Genomic DNA, 17,442 nt, shown 5'->3' on the forward strand with positions numbered 1-17,442 from the left:
GGTGTTTTGGGTGTCGTTCTAATGCAATTTTGATAACCCTGTAATAAGATGTAGGACTTCGTCAGCGACTTTGCTCGGGTAATTACTTTATTTACAGTAGGTACCTAACTACTTACAAAATAAATGAAGGCCTTTTTAGTAAAGTTAGCTAAATTACAAATGATTGTGATCGCAAAGAAAATGAAGTTTATACTAAAGTAGATAAAACAATTGTATTTTGGGCTGAATCAAATTGAATTTACATTAATGTCACAAAAGAAAAGTACGTTATCAAAATAAATCTACTTTTCAACTTAACGTAGTTACAAAAACATCGACGTTTTGATATGGTTACTAAATATTTACTTTACAAAGCAATATTGAGAGCTGCAAGGGTAGCTGTACATGATGAAATGACAGACAATCTAATTAATGGGCACTGTAAGTAGATGATGTCACAACATGACGTAGCGATAAGGCTGGATTAAGTTAATGTTTTAAACTTACCCTCCTGCGGTTCGCTAATGCTATCGGAGACACAACTAAATTAATTGCGCGTAGACGTCTTTGGATTACGGTTGACGTTCATTACGATGTCAATATGCTGGAAATAATTATAGAAAACGTAAAAAAATCGATATACGTACAATCGATCGAACTACATGACGTGATTTTGCATAAACATTAGGAAAGTAAATATGACAGCGTCATGTGGTTTAAAATATATGTTTTTAATACGTACGTAATTTTAAAAATAACCTTTTTGGTTGTGAACAAATCTTTCTCAAAGTTTTACAGAAAATTAAAGACTTACAAAGTGATAGTGAAAATTGATCCAATATTAAAGCCGTTAGCACGTGCAGTGAAAATCACAGTTCGTGTCGCCTGTAATCACCCAGCCGGCGACAGACCGGACCCAAGTCGGTGCCTTGACGGTTGAAATGGGTCTGTTGCTTACTGACACTGAAAATCTGTGGAAAGTTTAGGATTTCAAAAGGTCATTCTTGTAATTTAAGTTTGTTTTTGTTTTGTACTTAAGCATAATTATGTTGGCAAAACTGATTATAGAATCTTGTAACATTACATTGATTTGTAATAAAGCCGTAAAATTTAGTGAGACTACTGTTAAAGTAATTTGCAAACGATTTCTGAGGTTTTTATTACACGTTATAATTTATCGATAATTATAATTGGTTGCTTTGTTTGCTGTATTATTGCAGCATCAAGATTTAAAAAAAGCATAAGGAGTACGTACACGTTACTCTTAAATTAGGTGGTGGAGGTATCAGAACAAATAATATTGCAAAGAAGATGAGATCGATCGATCTAGCACAACAAAACGCATTATTGTCCACTATATCTACAATATAAGACGAGTTACCACGTGCGGTGAAAATCACAGTACTTGTACACTCTAATCACCCAGACGGCGACAAACCAGGGTGGCGCCTTAACGGAGTCTAAGCGACATTGAAATAAATTGAACATGGTTCAGTAATTGACAAAAGTCAGTTCTAAAGTTACAACTACTAGTTACAAATTTATCTATTTTAAGTAGGAACTATAATAAAATGTATTTTTCTGAAAAGCATGTTTGATGAAAATTATAGTGCACCTGATATTCATTGATGAGAGAAATATGTTTTTGGTAAGGATTGTTTATAAATAATCTGACTTGAAGAAGTCAGATTATTAAAGTAAGAACTAAGGTGATTTTAAACTGTTATAATTAGTTATGTAGTTTTCTTTAAGAATTAAATAATAACATAACGTATCTGCGCGCTACACTGCAGCTGTACAAATGTACCATATCCTTTGCCGAAGGTTGTCTGGAAGAGATCGCTCTTAGCGATAAGGCCGCCTTTGCCCACCTTAGAATAAGTTTATCCTGTAAATGTTTTGTGAATTTGTGTGCAATAAAGTGTTTTTATTATTATTATTATAACGTAAAAATTACTTTATTGCACACAAAGAAAATACAGAAACACAAAACAAAAGAGAAAACTATACTCGTATATCAATTAATCACTTTGACTACTAAATATCATTTCGGCGAAGAAGATAGCTGTAGGCCGCCTAGTAACAAACAGATAATTATCGCAGATTCAGCAACACATACCTCAAGAGTATAAGTAATTAATCCAAACATTTAATTGACATATTTCATGGGCTTAAGGTTTTCTACACCGTTGCCTCTGGTTTGTGCCTGTACTGAGTTTAAGGGCGCTACGCAGCTTCGTTGTACCCCGAAGATGGAGACCGCAAGTAGAAATACGGATGTGAGAAGATACTCAGGGTCGTTTGATATGTTATTTTACCATGAGCAAATTCTTTTGAAGTTCCTGTAACATGGATTGGTGCCAGTGGTATATTATTATCCGTTCCACGCGTAGGACAAGACAAAACATTGAGGTCATGAGTGGCTGCAGGTTGCTTTCGACTGAATCGTCAATCATCACTTTATAGCGGAGCAAACTAAGTTACCATTCAAATTGTCATTAACGATTTTCCAATTATAAAAAGTTCAATTTTCGTGTGCGTCAAGCTAGCGGCCTCAAAAAAAAAATGGGCACGAAAAAAATATTTGACCATACCAAAAAATAGTACTCTTATTGAAAAAAATAGTACCTGTTGTAAAAAAAATAGTACCATCACGGTTCTGGATTTATAGCCATGTTTTATTGCACTTGCTAGCTTGACGGTGAGCGAAATTTGGCGAGAGTTAACGACAAGGTCTTTCGCTTTGATTTAAACGCCAAAAAATAGTACCGAAACAGTACTCACCCCCTGCAAAATACCGAAAGTAGTACTTCAACGGTTCCAAAGTTATAAAGGCAGTTCTTTGATCCCGCTAGCTTGACGTTTTGAAAATACCTATTATCTGGGGAACGCTTGCATACTTCAGTATGTAACTAATGTCAATAAACTCTTATGAAATAGTACTCCCTACCATCATAATTTTGATCCGATTCTCTTTGTAGAAATGTTAAAAAATCATCATAACCTATGCCATACATTTGTTGTTGATACAGTCACGTAGACAATTACATAACCTCACAATTTATTCGTAAGTATTGCCATTTTGGAGGTCTACCCTACCATTTCTTTGCACTTCAGAGTGCTGCTATTACAAAAAAATCCTATTGCATACACCCATATGCACTAATTTTAATAGAAAATGGCTGCATGGGTCTTGTTCTTATCGAAAACAATCTGTGATTTTAATACATCATAATACATTTTTAATCTGCTGTTTTATTTTATAATTTATACCTTCATGTTGAATTTGTTACGGATCGAAGTGTTTGTTAATAAACAATTTGCAGTATTTGTAGAATATCTCAAAGAGTTTCAAAAATGATATTACTTTCATCTGACAACCCTGGCACTTCACCAATTTTTACCCAAAAATGAGGAAAAATACTAAAATCTGACAACATTCTTGACCATGTGTAATAATTTTGTTCGCGACTGTACTTGTCTTGATTAATGTATGACAAAGGTTATAATGACTTTTTGACATATTTCTACAAAGAGAATCAGGTCCAAATTATGATGGTAGGGAGTACTATTTTATACGAGTTTATTGACATTAGTTACAAACTGAAGTATGCAAGCATTCCCCAGATAATAGGTATTTTCAAAACGTCAAGCTAGCGGGATCAAAGAACTGCCTTTATAACTTTGGAACCGTTGAAGTACTACTTTCGGTATTTTGCAGGGGGTGAGTACTATTTCGGTACTATTTTTTGGCGTTTAAATCAAAGCGAAAGACCTTGTCGTTAACTCTCGCCAAATTTCGCTCACCGTCAAGCTAGCAAGTGCAATAAAACATGGCTATAAATCCAGAACCGTGATGGTACTAATTTTTTTACAACAGGTACTATTTTTTTCAATAAGAGTACTATTTTTTGGTATGGTCAAATTATTTTTTCGTGCCCATTTTTTTTTGAGGCCGCTAGCTTGACGCACACCAATTTTCCACTCTTTGTGTTTCTTAGAAATCTATGACTTGCATATTTGAAAATAATGACTTAACTAACATTCCAACACCTTTATCATTAAAGGTTGTTTGTGTTAGAAAAAGATCAAAAAGAAGATACAAGTACATTCTTTGCGTCTGTAGTCATGGGTGACTGATACTCAGCCATCCGTATGTGTTATTTTGAAGAATATTCACATTCAAAGTTTACATGCCAACGTAATTAGTCGTTAGGTAACCTTAAGGTCGAGTGTTGAAGTTTTTTTATATTGTTACTGTTGCTATGCTTTGTCCATCATTCTTTTTCTTTTTAATATCCATTTATTTTTAGTGGGTATTCATAACCAATACCCCCGTATGGAGCATACTCCACCGCGCTGCTCCAATGCGGGTTGGTGGAGGTGTATTAACGGCTAATAGCCGGGACCAACGGCTTAACGTGCCCTCTGAAGCACGGAATCATCTTACTTTTTCGGACAATTAGGTGATTCAAGCCTGAAAAGTCCTCCACAACCCTCTATAAAAACTAAAAACTACAGGATCCTTGTATTGTTAACGAAGTTTTTCAAATTGGTGTTCCGGTTGATTGAGGGGAGGCCTGTGCCCAGCAGTGGGACGTATATAGGCTGTTTATGTTATGTTATGTATGTAGAAGGTTGTGGTGATTACCTTTGACTTTAAACCTTCTTAAATAATCTCACGCAAGCATCAATTAGTAGATATCCAGTAGATATTATGTTTCATACTTACTTATTTTAGAGCCATGGTAGGCCAGTTGGTAGATCGCTTGCCTCTCACTTTGAGGTCGCAGTTCGAATCCAGCACAGGCCGAAATCAATGATTGTCGAATTTGTTTTCGAATTCATGTTTGGATCATAAATTATGATCACGTGCTCAGCGGCGAAGGAAGACATAGCGAGGAAAGTCACGTTCCCGAGAAATGCATTTTCGGAGGTATGTGACCTAACCTGTATTGGGCTGGTTTACCCTTCGCGAGTTGGAGGATCAGACAGGCAATCGCTTCTGTAAAGTACTGGACCTGTCAAATTTTCAGGTTAGGTAAGCGGACCCCGTGTCAAACGGGATAATGCTAGGGAGATGATGATGTTTCATACTTACTTAATTTTCTGAAATATCTAACCGTCTACCGAATTCTGGATCAAAATATTGGAGTCTTCCTTCATCCGTGTTCCACCATAACCACTGAAGAATGTCAGCATTCAAGCATCTTGAAGGCAAGTAATTAGCGACGAAGCTCTTATTAGCTCTGAGCTCCAAATAATTGATGTTCCCTGGTCTGTGCTTTGCGTACCAGGAATCCAGGAGGCAGTTCAGTTATTTAATACCAGCTGAGCTATGGCATTTGTATGAGGCGCGTGAAAATTATCACCTCTGAATAAGTTTAGTTTCCGTAGATAATAATGCTGCAAGTAATGTTTTCTTAATTATAAAGAAAAAAATGGCGGTACGAATAAAAACGTAAACGCGTTCAAACTGCTTATCTTTCCAGGATTGTCGACAGACTTGTATTTGTTTTCTAACACAATAGACATAACATATTTTAGCAATACTTAATGCACACACAAGAAATACAAAACCACTATATATTTGCCATGAGACTATTATATTTGCAATGAGCTAATCACCTATCACGATACGGTTCATCACATTCATATCTACGTACCAATAACTAAACAAGTTCCCTTTCTATTTCTTTTCCTTTTTTACACAGTTTCGATCGCTTAAAAAAGTTTTCTTCTAAACGCTTGTGACTCTGTTCATCCCAAGTTTATGTATGCACATAATATTTTATATATTATACCTTATTTTATCTTGTTTCAGGTCTACCAGAGCTTGAGACACTGCCTTGGTTATGATGTAAGTAGTACCTCAGCAGCTAACACTCACGCCTCGGGTTTCATTCTCCATTTATGAGCTTAATTAATTAATATTGTATTAACAAGCCAGAGGTTCGTGTTGGCTCCTGTTCGTGGTATAATAATGTAGTTAAATATTTATAATGTAAAGACTTAATAATTAAGATATTAATGAAGACTGATGGTGGATATGATGGAAATCGAATTGTGTTCATCGGGGTTAGGCAAGTTGTAAACGATTTCTAAAAGAGACAGTGAAATTAAAATGTATGGGATTGACATAAAATGAAAAAAAAAAAAAAACATTTTTATCGGTACTTAATCACTGTTGTTTAAGTCGTAATCATTTGCAACTTGACCGCAGGTTGTGAATAGGCGAATCTATTAAGAATTTACGTCTTGAAAAACGTATAAACTTACGCGCATGATAGGCATACCCGGGATATTAGTGACATCGTAACGAAAACTTTGAGGGTTGATTCAGACCATGATTCTCAGTTGCTATCAAGTCGAATTTTCCGTCGCAAAAGTATGGTAATGAAAATAATAAAAAAGAAGCTAAAAAGACATGAATTTTGCGACGGAAAATTACACTTGACTCAGAATCATGGTCTAAAATCATCCCCCTTAGTATTCGTTGTGATATCACTAACACCCTGTATCCTACACTTTACTTTAGTTAGTTTAGGTTAGAGGTAGGTATTTATATAGCATATAGGTATAGCGATAGGTTATGCTGTTTTTAAAACACAGAAAGTAGTTTTTATTAGCAGCTGGCTTCGTTTCTTCGTAAACTCTAAATCAACTGCATTATACCTATATACTGCCTATCTAGCGCCATTCCTATTGTCATGTATCATACAAGTTTACTTATTTATAATGAAAATAAAATCCGATGATCGGTCAAAATAAAATAGTAAAGTGCAAATGACAAATAATCGGATTATAGTCCACGGGTTTCGCGGGAAACGGGACATTCCCGCTAATTGAAACTTTGGGACGAGGGCTTTTTAATTAAAACTTATTCGATATTATACGACGGATCGGTCAGACCAACTTCTGAGTTTTGCTGTAGCATTTGGAATCCAGTCGATTATTGTTAATAGGAAGGATTATTTGACTTCGTTATAAAACTCGATTTTGTTATAAAGCTCGTATGTTAACACTTTCAAGGACAGAACGTCTAATGACGTTTCGATTCCAAGTTGTCATACTCTCATACTACCTACTATGAACCATCAATGACCCATGGTCTCTGTTCGTGAAAGGGTTACACACTGATACATACTGGTTCGTCGTTTATATGTTAGGTAGGCGGTGAAACAAGTCCCAAGTGACTGGCTAAAATAATTACTTAATCTATTCTATTTTTACCGACTTCAAAAAAGGAGGAGGTTCTCAATTCGACCGTATATATTTTTTTCTCAGCTTGATTGACTTCTACCAACAGTGGTACGTAAACGGACTTTATTATCTGTCGTTCTTCGGCTACTATTTCACACACGACTCCCTAAAGTATTACTGTTGATTTTTAAATTAATTCTAACCAGATTTTGATACTTTTTATAAAAAGCTTTGATTGCTTAAGGAGTATAATTTATAAGAGAATAAAACATTGTGAATAATATACCTAGGTGTATTACGTACCTAGTAAATATGATAAGTTCACAGCTATTCAGAGATACATTCATCGCAAGATGAACTGAACACCCACGCTTAACCGAATTTTCTGTTAGACAAACGTGATAGGTGGTGAGCCTGTCTAATTGTATTGTAATCTATTCGTATTTTTTTTTTCAAATAATGATGAATTTTCGGTCATAGATTACAGAATCACAATAACTACACTTTATCCCAGAGAGCATACAGTTATATCATAATGTTAAGTATTCGTAAGTAACCATCATAAAATAACGACGTCTGTGGTCCAGTGGTTGAGGTTTGAGCTCACGATCCGGAGGTCACGGGCTCGATTCCCGGTGGGGACATATCACAGAAAATATTTTGTGGTCCCTAATTTGGCTAGGACATTTCAGGCTGATCAACAGATTGTCCGAAAGTAAAATGATCCGTGCTTTAGAAGGCACGTTAAGCCGTTGGTGCCGGTTACTACTTACTGATGTAAGTAAGTAGTCGTTATGTGAGCCATGTCAGGGGCCTTTAGCGGCTCAATAGTAACCCTGACACCAGGGTTGTGAGGTAGAGTATCAACCTCATCAATCACATCACACGATAGAAGAAGATCATGATATAACATAATAATGTTAATGAACTGTTCACCATTGCCAATTTTGGTTGAAAACGTATTTTCTCTTTAAATTTTTTTGACAGTTTTGTGTATAAAGTAAAAGAAATGTTTACTCTAGAATCCAAATCGAAGTGGTTGCATCCAAATGATATTATTCCGGGTGTTGGGAATGTAACAGAGCTCTGCAGACTAAGTACTGATCAACAACGCTCCTAGTGCGGCACAGCTATGCCATTTATTTCCTGGAAACGGCAAACGACCAATAAGTCTTGCTTCCCGGGATATTAACACTATCATAGGTTACTCTCTAGTTTTATGAAGATACATTAGGCTCCCCGACATTTCCATAAACGGCTCTAATACAATTTTCTCCCAAATTGAATTATGCTCCGATATATCATTTAGTTCTCGTAATTGCAGCCTAATATCTAACAAATAGCCGGTAACTATTCGAAAATATATTTATCGTCGAAGTTTATTTTGAAAAAAGCGTCGTGCAGCGTAAGTTATGTCGGCATTTAAATAAGTTTGGAATTGAACTGGACAATTTTGGATTGTTTATTGTATTATATTTTACTTGGCTGCGATTGTAAATTAAATTTACATTGAGGACGAGGCGTGGCGTATGGGTTGGTATGGCCTTTATTTAGTGGACGTACGTAGCAGCCAAATAGCTAAATGTCCAATAAGTCCCGTTCGATATTAACTGCGACAAGTTTACTGCGCGCCGTCTGTTCATTATTACCGCCAGTTTTATGACGTTCGAATACCAAATTTATATAATTGACCGGTTTTAAATACCGAAACGGGCCGATGTTTAATTGTTGTGAGCCTTTTAAATTTACTGTTGCGCCGACAGTCGGGCTATGAAAATTTGTTGCAGTGGCGCACTTATTTTTAATGTTATATCACTTCTACAGTTTCTGGTGATTTTCAATGTACAATGAATTCGTTTAAATATTTAGTAAATATTTAGGATTACTTTACAGCTAAATTATATTTTGTTATTTATCCCTAGTTGACATTTATCTGGTCATTCCATTTGCTATTGAATTCATTATTTTGTTTTGGTTAATGTGAATATTATCCTCTATTGTGCTGATTAGGTATCTATGTATTAAATTGTTACATAATTATTATGTAGTGAAATAAAAAAGACATAACTATCACTATTAAAATAAAACATTACTTGAAATAAACAACTCAAGTCCTCGTCCATTGTTGGTTCACATGTTTATTTATTTTCTTTTAAGATGTTTCAAATATCTCAGGTAAATTGAAAGGTAACGAAACAAAAGGAAATCCCAAAGTCCCAGAAAACATTGTATCAAGACGGGAGCTCTCGGATAAGTCCGGATAGGCCTACACACAGGCTTCTACTGAGGACGCCTTTGATATCTTATTGAGTTCAATTTACGTTTTCATATCGGAAGGTTCGCTAGCCCTTTCGTGAGGCTCATATGCGGTGGAAATGTTTATGACTGTGCCAATAGCAAGATATTGGTTTTAATCTTGGTTGCCTTAAACTCGGTAGCTAGTTTGTTCATTTCAGATAACCCTTCGTAGTTACTTATTCATATCTTTTACATGCCATTGATAAAATAAAATAGTTCCGGCCAAGTAGTTAATGCCATCTGCGGCAAATATACAATAAGTCACGTCAAAAAAAAAAAAACAAAAAACGATAAAATAGGTATTTACGTATGTTGATGTGAGTTATGGGCTATGTGAGTAAATCTATACCTAACAGACGCTCTAACCATAGTAAAACTGTTTACGTGAGACGCTGAATATGTCGTATTGTGAACTGTTTCTGTTTTACAGACTAAATAGATTTTTCTCCATTTCTCGTGTATCACAGACAGCAGCCGCAGTAAGTGAACGTATAGAACTCCTTTTCATTTCAATATTATTCATCTAATAAAAATATTTGTTATTACGTGCTTCAGTTCATTTATTATCTTTTATAATATTAACATCCTACACGTGTAGCTTTCCTTACTTCGTAGAATACCTTTATAAGAAACATGATTTTCTCTAGTCCTTCCAAATCTTTTGGATCTAAAGAACGTATACTATCAGATCTGATAGAAACCAAAGGTAACAAGGTCCGATGAAGGATTTTGTCAATGATTATTGAAAAGTTTCGTCGTAAACCCGTTGGATAACAGGGTATGCTTCCACAAAGGCCTTTGGTCCAACAATGTTTTATTGTGATGAAAATATGAGAATGGGATGAAAGACTTCGACTCAACGGATTTGTTTTCGTTTTGTTTGTGCCTTTTCGTTAATATTTTGTATTTGTTTGTCATAGGTGTAGGTGGAGTACCCTTCCGAATTTTGTATTTTAAAATTAAGTCAGCCTTTGTATTTGCTTATAATTAGGTATGTATTATATTTTAATGCTGAATTTATATAACGGGTTTTGGAACATTTAAATGAATAAAATGATGTTAGCATAAAATAATATATATTTCTGAGTACCTACCCTACTCGTAGGTGTAGGCAAATCATTTAAGAACTCTCAAATTATGAGTATTATGTTAGGCTGAATAGTTCGTTGACAGTAATATAAGACATTTTTCTATAAATGGCAACACAAGAATGGGGTTGTCAAATCGGACGGATTGATACACGCTCTCTTGCGTTGGGGACCTTGTCGACATCGGACGTTTTTACCAAGTTAAGTGTTATTTTCTTGATACCAGAATAAATAAGTGTGATTACTGTTCTTCTGTATTTTTACTACAATTACAGAAACCTTTTAAACTTAAATATTACTATTTTAGACTTTAAATCATTTTAGACTCTCATGCGCTTCGGAGTAATGTGACCTAATTTGTATTGGGCTGGTTTTCCCTTCGCGGGTTCGAAGGTCAGACGGACAGTCGCTTCTGTAAAAAAACTGGACCTGTCACATCTTCAGGTTATGTAAGCGGCCCTGTGAAAACGGGGACACGCCAGGGAGACGTTAGACATTAACTCCTCTGCTGGACTTAGATGTACGACTTTTACGCTCCATATCACGATTCTCCATAAAACAAACATAAAACCAACTATGAACTTAACTTGAGAGTGATCACACCTATATTTCTGTGTCCAAGCCCGCAAATAGTTTCGGGTATGACTAGTAAACAAATTGCATGTGCCGTGAATAATTCATCAAAGAAACTGGCGCTGACAAATGAAATCTAATGAATATCATATGAGACGGGAGAAGGAATATTCGCTGAGATTCTCCTATCTATGAGCCGTGAGTGAAAAATAGTGTTCAGTTTACCCGCTATTGCGAGAAATTTGGACGATGAAAATTACATACCATAACAAAATAACATAAGCTCACGAATATATCCCAATTGGGGTAGTCAGAGTGTCTTCATTGCAAGATGAACTAAGTAACCTCACCTCAACGAGCTTTCTATTAGACCAACTATAATGGTCTATAATGGTCGAGCCAACCGTGTTAGTGAAAACTGCACTTAAGGTAATATTAATAACCTATTGGTGCAACTCCGGTACCCGGGTACGAACTAGCGTTAACTAATGGGGTAGGCGGAGCCACAAGGCAGCTCGCAGCCACGTCTGATTCGAAATCCTTTGGTGCTAAGGCTATGGTAGCCAGACCATTGTCAATCGTCCTTTACATTAGAAAGGGTACAATTTCCTTGACAGTCGTACGCCTTCTATGTTTTTATTCACTTCCAGACCAGCATAGACGCATGTTAGTAGAAGTATTTAATAAGTAGTTGGTTCATTTAAGATACGGTCTATTTAAATTTCATAAGTTCCGCGTGATTAAATAAATTTAAAAGTAAGTCAATTAATCTTATTAACCAATTCGTATTAATAGAGATATTATTATTCAAATAATCATCACGTTTCATTCCAAGGAATACTTTTTATCGTTGGTTTACAATGCATAAGAATAGCGACATGTTGTTTAAAAAAACTAAAAAAAGAACATCTTAGAATTTAAATAAAATGGCTAGAAATTCGATTTTTACTCTATCTCCCTAGCGTTAAATCCCGTTTTCACAGGGTCCGCTTACCTAACCTGAAGATTTAAGAATCTGGACCTTTACAGAAGCGATTGCCTGTATGACCTTCCACCCGCGAAGGGAAAACCATCCCAATTTTAAGCCCATTTTCATTAACTCCTCAGTAGGTAAGTAATTATTTTTCGAGGCAATGATTTTAATTTTAACCAACTGTTTTGTTTTATAATATTGCTGGACTGGGAGTTAGGAAAAATACTAATAACACGTTTGCTGCTTCATTTTTAGGCATATTATAAACATCGACAATTTTCCTTTGATTACTACCATATAAATGGTTACTAATCAACGAACTGAAATTACGCTCGCTTACGCTTCTGTTCGTAACCTAGCCTTTAATGTCCAAGGTACCTTAGCCTGCGGCAAACATCTTTATTATTCGTTCCTCTCAAGTTTTGATGAGGACCTGCACGCATATGTTTATCACTTTAAATATATTCGTCTTTTTATATCTTTAAGTGCTTGTGTCTCATTTACTTAATGTAATACTGCCGTGTTTCTTTGTGTAAAAGATGTTGGTCGTCAAATGATGAGAAAGATAAGTTGAAGTTCATTTTACATTTAGGTATTTATTACATCTGCATTAATAATAAATTCCATAAAGTTATCTTTACTGAGTCCGTTTACATCACGTTCCGTGCCTTAGTCAAGATTTCACCTAATACCGGTTGTTCTACAATTTTCTTCTTTCATAATGTCACGTTCAATAAAATTGTGAATTCCACCTTGTGTGAAAGAATCTTTATTGGCTCTCGAATCCGGGTAACTCGTATAACACAAAGTGCCCCAATTTAGCGAGACACGAAGTATTCGAAATCCTTTGATATTGCTCCTTCAACATATGTTATTATTAGATACACATTACATAATAAATGTTCAAAGAAATATAACAACTCGATTGTCGAAATGTTAGTATTTTCGTTATGTTAAACTCCTTCCATTTGTTCGATGAAACTGATATCATCAGGACATACATATAAAAATGTTATATAAACTACGTCTATGATTTCTACTGTAATTAGACTTTCCGCTGATAGACAGGCAAAATGTTTATAACCATATTTTGTACTTGTGCTGTAAGACTATTTAATAAAAAGTAAATAATAATTTATATATAATTATTATCTTTCTTAGAAACGTAATATATTTTACGTATCGTCGTCACTAATTGGCGGAACTTGTGTCTAATTTTATACTAGTCTATAGCTTTTGGAAATTAATGTGTCTAAATTTCTGCACCCAATTGTAAAATAAATTCATAGTCGTATCAATAGAAATACAACACCAACGCTGTCGTACAGAAATAGATACTCGGAAATAAATTGAAAGTTTAAAACCAAGAATGTTAATAATAGCAATACTTGATACAAGTTTGAATCGGAGGCCGAGCAAACATAGGCATCCGTCTATGCGTCTACAGGCTGAATATTGTCTTGTTTATTACAACCGGACGCACCCCCGCCCGGGGCGAGGATCCAATATAATGGAATACTTCAGTGTTATTTGCAGATACACGGGTACTTACAAGATACGCCTCGAGTCTGTATTAGTATGTTACTAAATCGCGTCGACACGAATAGAGGCCAAATGGATTAACTCAAGACGCTACTTTGTATTGCTTTCCTTTGGTAACTTGTTGGTTAAGCCCTGAAGCAAGGTTGATGTTTCTTTTAAGTTTAACCCTTAACAAACGAAATGTTTTGTCGTGACTGTCAGTAAGAACATGACAATAGATTGCCATTTTTAATAGTTAGTCAACCGTGTTGATTCAGTTGCCAGTTTCAATAACTTTAACAATGTAACAAATGACGTTGGCAAAAAAGATAGGCAATAAAAAGGGTGGGATATTCGTAGGTATACATTGTTATTAATGACCTTAAAAATATCAAAATGATTCCAATTAAAATCGAACAAAATGCCGACTTCACCTCATTATAAGATGCGTGTACTAAAACAGTGGCCCGAGGCAGCATAATAGACAACTCTAACGGATAGAGAAACTGTATTACAGACAATGTTGTCTACATAGAGGCAGTTAATGTAACTTTGTAATAAGGGTTACTCGAACGGGGGTCCATGCGGTTCGGACGGCTTTGTTGTTTCGCCACGGCTGCATAATGTTGTTATGCTTTCTCTACTGAGAAATCTCGTTTTGAATACATTTTATACAGAATTGCTATATTTAAACTCCTGATTAACAGGCGTTTCGGAACAGGGTTGGAGACAAGCTTGTTAGATTTGTTTGAAGGGTTCCACTGATGAAAGAGTCATGTGATTATTTTTGGTTTCGTTAAATAAGTACGATATTCTGATAATGTTCAAATAAAAAATACCAATTAATATGATCAAATAAATGTAGATATATACAGTAATTTACGTATGTAATCGTTTTTAGAAATATCAATAATAAAAGGTTATCTAGATATATGCATTCTTCGAATTTTCTACTGGATGATTTGACATTTCCTTACCTTTATTTCCCAGTAGTTAATATTATAGAATCACCTGTAGAGAGTACAATGTAATGTCAAATTTATCTAACCAGTAAACATTATCCCCACATGGCCAAAGCACGCGCTGATATGTTTATCTACCTCGCACATGTGCCCAAAAAATTTTAAGGACCCAAGAGTATTTTCAGTAAAGCACTTAAGCAGTAACGAGCGAAATTTATGATTCGACTTAAAGCTTGGACCAGTGTCAATATCTGCACCTCTTAAGTGGTTCTTCCGTATAAAATTGGAAATCATCTGCTGTTATTGGCGTATCCTGTTTGGTTCGGGGAATCGTAAGAATTTGTTTGGCATTCAGTAGTAGTTATACTTCGTGCTTCGTTCTCGAGATTAGTAACCTGTAAGATGATAAGCTTGAACACAATGTAGTAACGCATAGTGACACCATTCATTGCACACATAGTTGAAAGCATATAGAAAAAAAAATAATAACAAAATTCTTTTTTTTTTTTTTAAAGGGTAGTCTTATATTGTCTGCCCCACTCGGATAGTCTCCGCGCGCTTCATTCGCTTTTGTGTGCTCCGCCATTCTGCACGGTTCAAATAATTGACCTATAATTCGAGAAAAAACTCTTAGAATACAATAGTTTTACTAACTAATAATGTCCAAAAGACACAGTGAGGATATTGGTGACGTGAATCACATTAACAAACGTCTAAAAACATTAGAACGCATGATAATGCGTTCACGAAGACCTCGTGTTCGAGTTATTGAATCATCATCGTCGGAAGCGTCGTCACGGGAACCATCGCCTACTTCGAAGAACCCACAAGGTATTTAGTACAAACTTCCATAATTTTCGTCAAGTTCGATATTTAAATTTTTATTATGTACGGCTTCGTCAGACACTTTAGGTGTTTATCTCGCCACTGCATAAAACAAGGTCAAGGTCAAAACATGACCAACAATCTGCCTGTTCTAAATTCAAATTTCGTTACGGCACAATCGGCAATCGGATAACTCTTTGGGAGTTTTTCCACCGCCACAACGTGCTCAGATTCAAATATATAATTATATATTATATAAGTACCTAGATACTTATAACCACATACCTACTATGCTCAACCGGTTGACTCTCTGGGAGTCCTCCACGAGTACGGTATAGGTATAGATATTTAGGCACCTTTTTTGTTCACACGAATAATTCCTCAGGAATTAAAATATGTTTGCGTGTTTTTCTATGGGAAATACACCTTACATTAATTTTCGGGTACAGAGACGTCTGTGGGACTATCTCGTAATCTCGGATTTTGCTGACGTATGATTCTGTGGGAGTCATACCACCCCCTAGTTACGACGCGTATCTTTATACGTGTATAATTTTGTCATCTAGGCGAAGAAAATCGGCGCGACCGGACGGCGTTGATCGTCACTCTACACGGACCCAACTCTGATGTCGAACCGGGACCGTCCTACGCGGTGGCTGAGAGGACCGCGACCGCCACTGCCGTCGCCGCCGCCGTGGATGAAGCTCGGGCTACCACGAGTACCCCACCTGCTGCAGAGAACGTCCTCGACAGCGCATTGTTAGAGATTCTCGGCGATGACCCCTCTGCAACCATACAATATGGACCGGATATACACAAGGACCTAGCATCCCGTTTCGAACACCTTGCGACAAATGGGTTAGATAAAAATGTTCGGAAGGAACTGGTCGACAAATATCCTATTCCGGGTAACTGCGGCCTTATCGGCGCGCCTATACTCAACGCCGAAATCAAAGCTGCTCTGCCCGATAGTATGTACAAGAGGGATAAGGCTATTGAAGCCCGGCAGAAACAACTCGCCACGGCTATTACAGTCCTTGGGGCCGCAATGACTGACCACATAAGTAGTGTCAAAAATAAGGATCACGAACTCATTAAGAAATTGATGGACACTGCTCGCCTATTATGCGACATCCAATATGCAGAATCCATCACTAGACGAAACTTCGCAATGTTTTCCCTTAAAAAGGATCTAAAAGAAAACTTAAGTACTTCCAAAGTGGATAAATATCTCTTCGGAGAAAACTTAACCGATACCTTGAAAGCGGCTAAGGCAGTAAACAAATCGGGCGCCGAGCTTAAGGTGATAAACAAGGTGGGGAAAAAATGTGCTGTTCAAACGCAGAAACCTCAGGGAAACAAAGGTTTAAACTGGAAAGCTCCAGCACCGCAGCAGCAGCGCAGGCCGACGGGAGCCGGGGCTCAGAAGAACCGCGAGCCTGCCACGACGACGTGGGCGAACCGCACGCGCGCCGCCGCCTCCAGGCCGTCGTCGCCGCCGCGCCGCCGCCGTTAGACCCGGTACTGTACGCTGGACAACTAGCACAGTTTTACTCGCAGTGGTCACTTATCACTTCCGACCATAATATTTTGAATACAATTCAAGGTTATAAAATTATCTTTGCCCGACCAGTCGTGCAACATTATGTACAACCGATCCCAAACTACTCTAGCAGTGAAATGCAATGCTTTGAAGAGGCTATTAATAGCCTACTAGGTATCGGCGCCATTTCAGCATGCGAACACTGCGAAGGACAATAAATTTATATCTAGTGTTTTCCTGCGCCCAAAACCTAATGGTCAAATGCGCTTTATATTAAACTTAAAGAACTTGAATAAGTTTATTGACACAAGTCACTTTAAGCTAGAGGATATTCGTACATCAATTAAACTAATGTCACAGGACTGTTTTATGGCCACTGTCGACCTAAAGGACGCCTATTTCTTAATAAAAATTCACGAAGATTCTCGTAAATACTTGAGATTTATGTGGAACAATAAACTTCATGAGTTTAATGTA

General features: G+C 36.5%; 1 protein-coding gene across 1 annotated transcript in view; it reads left to right on the plus strand.

The window, feature by feature from the left end:
* The window catches only part of LOC126371179 (uncharacterized), a 729,644-nt gene that overhangs the window by 164,656 nt on the left and 547,546 nt on the right, over positions 1–17,442 (plus strand). The window contains exon 3 of the mRNA XM_050016416.1: positions 5,804–5,839. The gene's annotated coding sequence lies outside the window, so the exon portion shown is untranslated. The remainder of the gene's footprint in view (positions 1–5,803; positions 5,840–17,442) is intronic.

This window comes from Pectinophora gossypiella, chromosome 12 (assembly GCF_024362695.1).
Source record: "Pectinophora gossypiella chromosome 12, ilPecGoss1.1, whole genome shotgun sequence".
Classification (NCBI taxonomy): Eukaryota; Metazoa; Arthropoda; class Insecta; order Lepidoptera; family Gelechiidae; genus Pectinophora; species Pectinophora gossypiella.